The following is a 7121-nucleotide window of genomic DNA, read 5'->3' as shown; positions in this document are numbered from 1 at the left end:
TTCAAAACGTTAGATACCATTATCAACCACTATTAGAAAGCTTTGTAAAATTGTTTGTAGCATCGGGACCCATTGCAGGAACTTCTGAAGAAAAGAAACAACTTAAATCAACTATGTTTTTGATATCAGAGGAGCCAACCAGCGAGCAAGCCCTGGTAGTGTTGGGAGCAATGGAAGATATGGAAAGCAGAAATTCATGTCTGATTAAAAGAGTTGCTTCAGTTCAGCACAAACATTTGGATAACTATAAACCACTAGAGTTGTTGAAGATAACTCAAGCATTGACTTTTCTGCATTTCCAAAGTAAGGAGTTTTTTTGTGAAACTTGGAGAATTACTGCTTAATTATTTGAAAATTAGTTTCGTACCAACTGAGATGTCCATTCTGGTCTCTGCTATTTCCCTGCTCCCTTTTTCTCACTGGGACGAAGTGGAAATATCCCAAATTGAAGCAGTTTTACCACAGTGTGACCTAAATAAATCCATCCTTTTAGAATCCTTAATATTACTCTTCCATTCAGCATTTTTAACTATGATCCACCTCAAAGGGATGAATTTTTTGGAACTTGCATGCAACATCTTAATTCTTACTTAGGTATATTGGATCCTCTTATGTTAGTGTTTCTTGGTTTCTCTTTGGCCACACTTGAATATTTTCCTGAAGATCTGATAAAGGTAATTTTAACATCAGATTCTTAGCTAGACTGGATTCTCAACTTGAAATTTTATCTTCATCTATAAATGCAAGAGTCCAGTTTCGTCTTATGGAGTTAAATAGATCAGTCTGCTTGGAATGCCCTGAGTTTTAGATTCCATGGTCTCATGACCGCTTCTGTCAGCAACATAATAAAGGTATTGGTGGCATGAATGTAGCATAACAGCAGATTCATAAAATGTTAGCAGAGGTACTAGGAGGAATCAATTGTGGAGAAGTCTCGGTTCTTACGCCTTATTACCACACAGTAGATTTTGAGTGTATCTTGGATGAAAGAAAAAAAATCTCTTCCTTATGGAAGCCATAATATAACATTGGGACAACTACCAGAAATGGCTTGGGAATCAAATACTGAAATAGTTGAATCAAGGCTGCCACCAGGAGCTGAAAGGATTGCTTTGGAATTTTTGGATTCAAAAGCATTTTGTAGAAACATCCCTCACATAAAAGGAAAATCTGCTATGAAAAGACAACATTTGGAAATTTTGGGCTATCATGTGATTCAGATTTCTCAGTTTGAATGGAACTCTATGGCACTGTCAACAAAGGATGCTTGGAGGGACTACCTGAGAGAACATGCATTTGGAGAAGTCAAATCATGATTGTAGTTTTTATTTAAAATGAGTGTTATCATGTGTCACATTTGGACTTATTTTAATTAAGTGGCCTGACTGAAATAAAAAATAATAGGTACCAAAAAAAAAGCTTCAAAATAATCTTCTTTGGCTCCATATCTCACATTCAGGGCATGCTGATGTAAGAGGTGGGCTCCCACAGTCTTGGGCAGCTCCATCTCTGTGGCTTTTCAGGGTATAGTACCCCTCCTGGCTGCTTTCAGAGGCTGGCATTGAGTGTCTGTGGCTTTTTCAGATGCAAGGTGCAAGCTGTTGGTGGATCTACCATTCTGGGGTCTGGAGAATGGTGGCTGTCTTCTCACAGTTCCACTAGGGAGTCCCCTAGTGGGGACTCTGTGTGGGGGCTCCCACTCCACATTTCCCTTCTGCACTGCCTCGGCAGAGGTTCTCCATGAGGGTTCTGCCCCTGCAGCACACTTCTGCTTGGACATCCATGCATTTCCATATATCCTCTGAATTCTAGGCAGAGGTTCTCAAAGCTCAGTTCTTTACTTTTGTGCACCCACAGGCCCAAAACCATGTGTCAGCTGTCAAGGCTTGGGACTTGCACCCTCTGAAGCAATGGCCTGAGCTGTATGTTGCCCCCTTTTAGCCACAGCAAGCACACAGGGCACCAAGTCCCTAGACTGCACACAGCAGCAAAGCCCTGGGCCAAGCACACGAAACTATTTTTTTCTCCTAGGCTTCCCTGATTGTGATGGGAGGGGCTGCTGTGAAGACCTTTCATATGCCCTGGAGACATTTTCCCCATTATCTTGTTGATTAACATTTAGCTCCTTGTTACTTATGCAAATTTCTGCAGCTGCTTGAATTTCTCCTTAGAAAATGGTTTTTTTTTTTTTTTTCTATCGCATCATCAGGCTACAAACTGTCATACTCTGCTTCCCTTTTAAAAAATAAGTTCCAATTCCAAACCATCTTTTTGTGACTATATAAAACTGAATGCTTTTAAGGGCATCCAGGTCACATCCTGAATGCTTTGCTGCCTAGAAATTTCTTCTACTAGATGCTCTAAATCATCTCCCTCAAGTTCAAAGTTCAACAAATCTCCAGGGTAGGGGCAAAATGCCACCAATCTCTTTGCTAAAGTTTAACAAGAGTCATCTTTGCTCTAGTTCCCAACAAGTTCCTCATCTCCATCTGAGCCCACCTCAGCCTGGACTTTATTGTCAGATGTATAGTTTGCAAATATTTTTTCCCACTCTGTAGATTGTCTTTTTAATCTGTTGATGGTTTCTTTTGCTGTGCAGAAGCTCTTAAGTTTAATTAGGTACTATTTGTCAATTTTTGCTTTTCTTTTGCAATTGCTTTTGGTTGTCACAAAATCTTTGCCAGTTCCTATGACCAGAACTGTATTTTCTAGGTTGTCTCCCAGGGATTTTATAGTTTTGGGTTTTACATTTAAGTCTTTAATCCATTTTAGTCGATTTTTGTGCATCATCTAAGTAAGGGGTCCATCTTCAAACTTCTGCATGTGGCTAGCCAGTTGTCGCAGCACCATTTATTGAATAGGGGTCATTTCCCCATTGCTTGTTTTTGTCAACTTTGACAAAGATCAGATGGTTGTAGGTGTGTGACCTTATTTCTGGGCTCTCTATCCTTTTCCATTGGTCTATGTGTCTGTTTTTATACTGTAACATGATGTTTTGGTTACTGTAGCCCTGTAGTTGTTTAAAATGAACTAACTTGATGCCTCTGGCTTTGTTATTTCTGCTAAGGATTGCCTTGGCTATTTGGGCTTCTTTTGTTCCATAGGAATTTTAAAATAGTTTTTCTCTAGTCTCTGAAGAATGTCATTGGTAGTTTGATAGGAACAGCATTAAATCTGTAAATTGTTTTGGGCAGGATGGCCATTTTAATGATATTGATCAATCCATGAGCATGGAATGTTTTTCCATTTGTTTGTGTCATCTCTGATTTCTTTCATCAGTGTTTTGTAATTGTCATTGTAGAGATCTTTCACCTTCCCGGTTAGTTGTATTCCTAGGTATTTTATTCTTTTTGTGGCAATTGTGAATGGGATTTTGTTCCTGATTTGGCACCATGCTTGGTTGTTGTTGGTGTATAGGAATGCTAGTAATTTTTATATGTTGATTTTGTATCCTGAAACTTTGCTGAAATTTTTTTTGTCATCCAAAGGAGCATTTAGGCTGAGACTATGTGGTTTTCTACATATAAAATCATGTCATCTGCAAACAGGGATAGTAAGACTTCCTCTCTTCCTATTTGGATGCTGTTTCTTTCTTTCACTTGCCTTATTGCTCTGACCAGGACTTCCAATACTATGTTGAACAGGAGTGGTGAGAGAGGGCATCCTTTTCTTGTGCCAGTTTTTAAGGGGAATGCTCCCAGCTCTTGGCCATTCAGTATGATGTAGGCTGAGAATACACATTTTTTGGCAAACATCAAGAACATTATCCAAAATAGACCACGGACCTAGGTCATAAACAAATCTCAATAAATTTTAAAGGAATAAAATCATAAGACATATGTTTTATGAGCACAACTGAATTAAATTAGAAATCAATAGCAGAAAGAAATCTGGGAATACCCTCAATATTTGGAAGTTAAAGAACATACTCCTAAATAACCAATGCACCAAAAAAAGTGACAGCAATATTAGAAAATATATTTTACTGAACGAAAGAAAAAACAGAATATTACACATTTCATATGATGCATAAAAGTGTTTGAAAGTAATTAATAGCTCTTTCAGGAAACAAAGGAAAGAAACCTTTCCAACACATTCTACAATGACAGTATTACCCCGATATCCAAGACAAACCCATCCCATTCTGTATACAGTCATGTGTCACTTAAAGATGGTGATACATTCTGAGAAGTGCATCATTAGGCAATTTTTTCATTGTGTGAACATTACAGTGTACTTACACAAACCTCGATGGTAGAGCTTACTATATACCTAGGCTATATGCTATTGCTTATAGCTCCTGGGCTACAAACTGGTACAGCATGTGACTGTACTAAATATTGCAGGCAATTGTAACACATGGTAAATATCTGTGTATCTAAACACAGAAAAGGTATGGTAAAAATACAGTATAAAAAACAGAAAAATACGGTACACCAGTATATGGCACTTATCATTCACGGAGCTTACAGGACTGGAAGCTGCTTTGGGTGAGTCAGTGAATGCTGAGTGAATGTGAAGACCTAGGACATTACTGAACACTACTGTAGACTTTATTAAGCACCGTACACTTAGGCTACACTATATTTGTAAAAAGTATTTTTCTTTTGTCAATAATAAATTAATCTTAGCTTACTATAACTTTTTTACTCTATAAACTTATTGTTTTACTTTTGTGTTATAACACTTAGCATAAAACACATTGTATACAATATTTACCTTTATATCCTTATTCTATAAGTTTTTAAAAATATTTTAAGACTTTTTTTAATGTTTTAAACTATTTTAGTTTAAAAATAAGAAACAAACACACACATTAGCCTAGGCCCACACAGGGTCAGGATGATCAATATCACGGACTTCCACCTCCATATTTTGTCTCCCTGGAAGGTTTTCATGGGCAACTACAAGCATAGAGCAGTATAACGATGCTTTTCTCTGGAATATCCTATAACAATGCTTTTTTCTGGAATATTACCTGAAGGACTTGCTTGAAGCTGTTTTACAGTGAAGCTGTTAACTGTTTTATAGTTAACAGCTTTTTTAAAAAGTAGAAGAATATGCTAAAATAATAATGAAATATATGTAAATACATAAACCAGTAACACGGTCATTTATTATCATTATCAACTATTAGGCATTGTATGCATTGTACATAATTATGTTATATTTTTATAAAACTGGTAGGTTTATGTATACTAGCATCATCACAAACATGAGTAATGAATTACACTACATATGACAGCTATAGCATTACTGGGCAAAAGGAATTTTTCAGATCCATTATAATCATATGGGACCACTATCGTATTTGTTGTCTTTAGTTGACCAAAATGTCGTTATGCAGTACATGACTGTATACCATGTATACCATTTCTTTATTTGCTGACAGACGTTTAGGTTTATATTATATCTTGGCTATTGTGAATAGTGCTGCAATAAACATGGGGGTAAAGGTATTTCATCAATATACTGATTTCCTTTCCTTTAGATGAATACTCAGTAGTGGGACAGCTGGATCATATGGTAGTTCTATTTTCAGTTTTACTTTTTAGAAAGCTGAATACTGTTTTATATCATGATTATACTAATTTATATTCCCACCAACAGTATGTAAGAGTTCCCTTTTCTGTGCATCCTTGATAGCATTTGGTATTTTTTGTCTTTTTAGTAATAGCCATTCTAACTGGAATTAGAGGATACCTCATTGTGATTTTGATTTGCATTTCCCTGATGACTAGTGGTGTTGAGCATGTTTTCATATATTTATTGGGCATTTGTATGACTTCTTTTGAGAAATGCCTATTCAGATCCTGTGCCTATTTTAAAATCTGATGTTTTTTTTCTTTTTTTGCTGTGGAGTTTCTTGTATTTCAACTGATTTTTGATGAAGGTTCCATGAAAAGTTAACGGGGAAAATATTAGTCTTCTAAAAAAATGTTGCCGAGACACTAAATATCAACATACAAGAATTATACTTGGACTCTTTCCTCACAAGATATAAAAAAAGTTAACTCAAAATTGATTGAAAACTTAACTGTAAGAACTAAAATAAAAAAATTCTTAGAACAAATCATAGGTGGAAATCTTGACACTAGAGTAGGCAATGGTTTCTTAATGTAATACCAAAAGCAGAATCAACAAAAATTGGACTGCATTAAAATTCAAAACTGCTGTTTTTCAAAGATTATCCATAAAGTGAAAAGACAACCTATGGAATGGGAGAAAATATATGCAAATTATGTATACCAGAATACATAAAGAACTAGTACAAAATCTTCACAGCATTCTCCACCCCAGTAAGACTGCAGGAGGCAATGGAATGCCACAGAGGTTTTGGAGCTCAGAGGAATGTAATCCGATTTAGGTTTTAGCAAGTTTACCATGAAACTCTAAATTAAGATCAATACTGTCATGTATTGTCTCCCCCCGCCACCAAAAAAGGGGGGAACTAGTACAACTCAACAATACAAAGATAAATAACTCAATTTTAAAATGGCCAAGAATTGAATACATGTTTCTCCAAAGAAGACATACAAATGGCCAATAAGTACATGAAATAATGTTTAACATCATTAGAGAAATGCAAATTGAGACTTCATGAGATATCAGCTGGGTTTTTTTAATAGTAATTGCATTAAATCTGTATATTAATGTGGGGAAGTATTGCCACTTCACAGCTCACTGGAATGTCTATAATCAAAAGACAAAAATAACAAGTGATGGGAGAATGTGGAGAAATTGAAACCCTCATACACAGCTGATGGAATTATAAATGTTTCCTCCCTACCCCATCAGTGGGGATATTTCCTTAATAGCATATTACATTCCTTATATTTCCTTATATAGTTCTTTATATATATTCCTTGTATTTCCTTATTATATTTATATTTCCTTATATATTATATTCTTTATATTTCCTACATATATATTTCTTATATTTCCTTAATACCTTAATGTATTTTATAATCATTTTTGTCCTCTCTTTCACTAAACTGAAAACACATAAAGAGAAGGATTATGTCTCTTTCTCTTTCCAATATATATTTAGTATTACCACCATAACTTGATTATGCCTCTGTTACAGCACTGGTCACTCTGTGCTGTCTGCTATCACTGAT

General features: G+C 35.7%; 1 protein-coding gene and 1 pseudogene across 1 annotated transcript in view; one reads left to right on the top strand and one right to left on the bottom strand.

Annotated features, from left to right (window-relative positions):
* LOC105546311 overlaps window positions 1–1316 on the top strand; it is a 14333-nt pseudogene extending 13017 nt beyond the window's left edge.
* The window catches only part of KIAA0825 (KIAA0825 ortholog), a 498815-nt gene that overhangs the window by 473025 nt on the left and 18669 nt on the right, over window positions 1–7121 (bottom strand). The gene's annotated exons all lie outside the window — the stretch shown is intronic.

The sequence above is a fragment of the Mandrillus leucophaeus genome, unplaced genomic scaffold (assembly GCF_000951045.1).
Source record: "Mandrillus leucophaeus isolate KB7577 unplaced genomic scaffold, Mleu.le_1.0 Scaffold353, whole genome shotgun sequence".
Taxonomy (NCBI): Eukaryota; Metazoa; Chordata; class Mammalia; order Primates; family Cercopithecidae; genus Mandrillus; species Mandrillus leucophaeus.
This window is presented reverse-complemented; position numbering and strand designations above follow the sequence as displayed.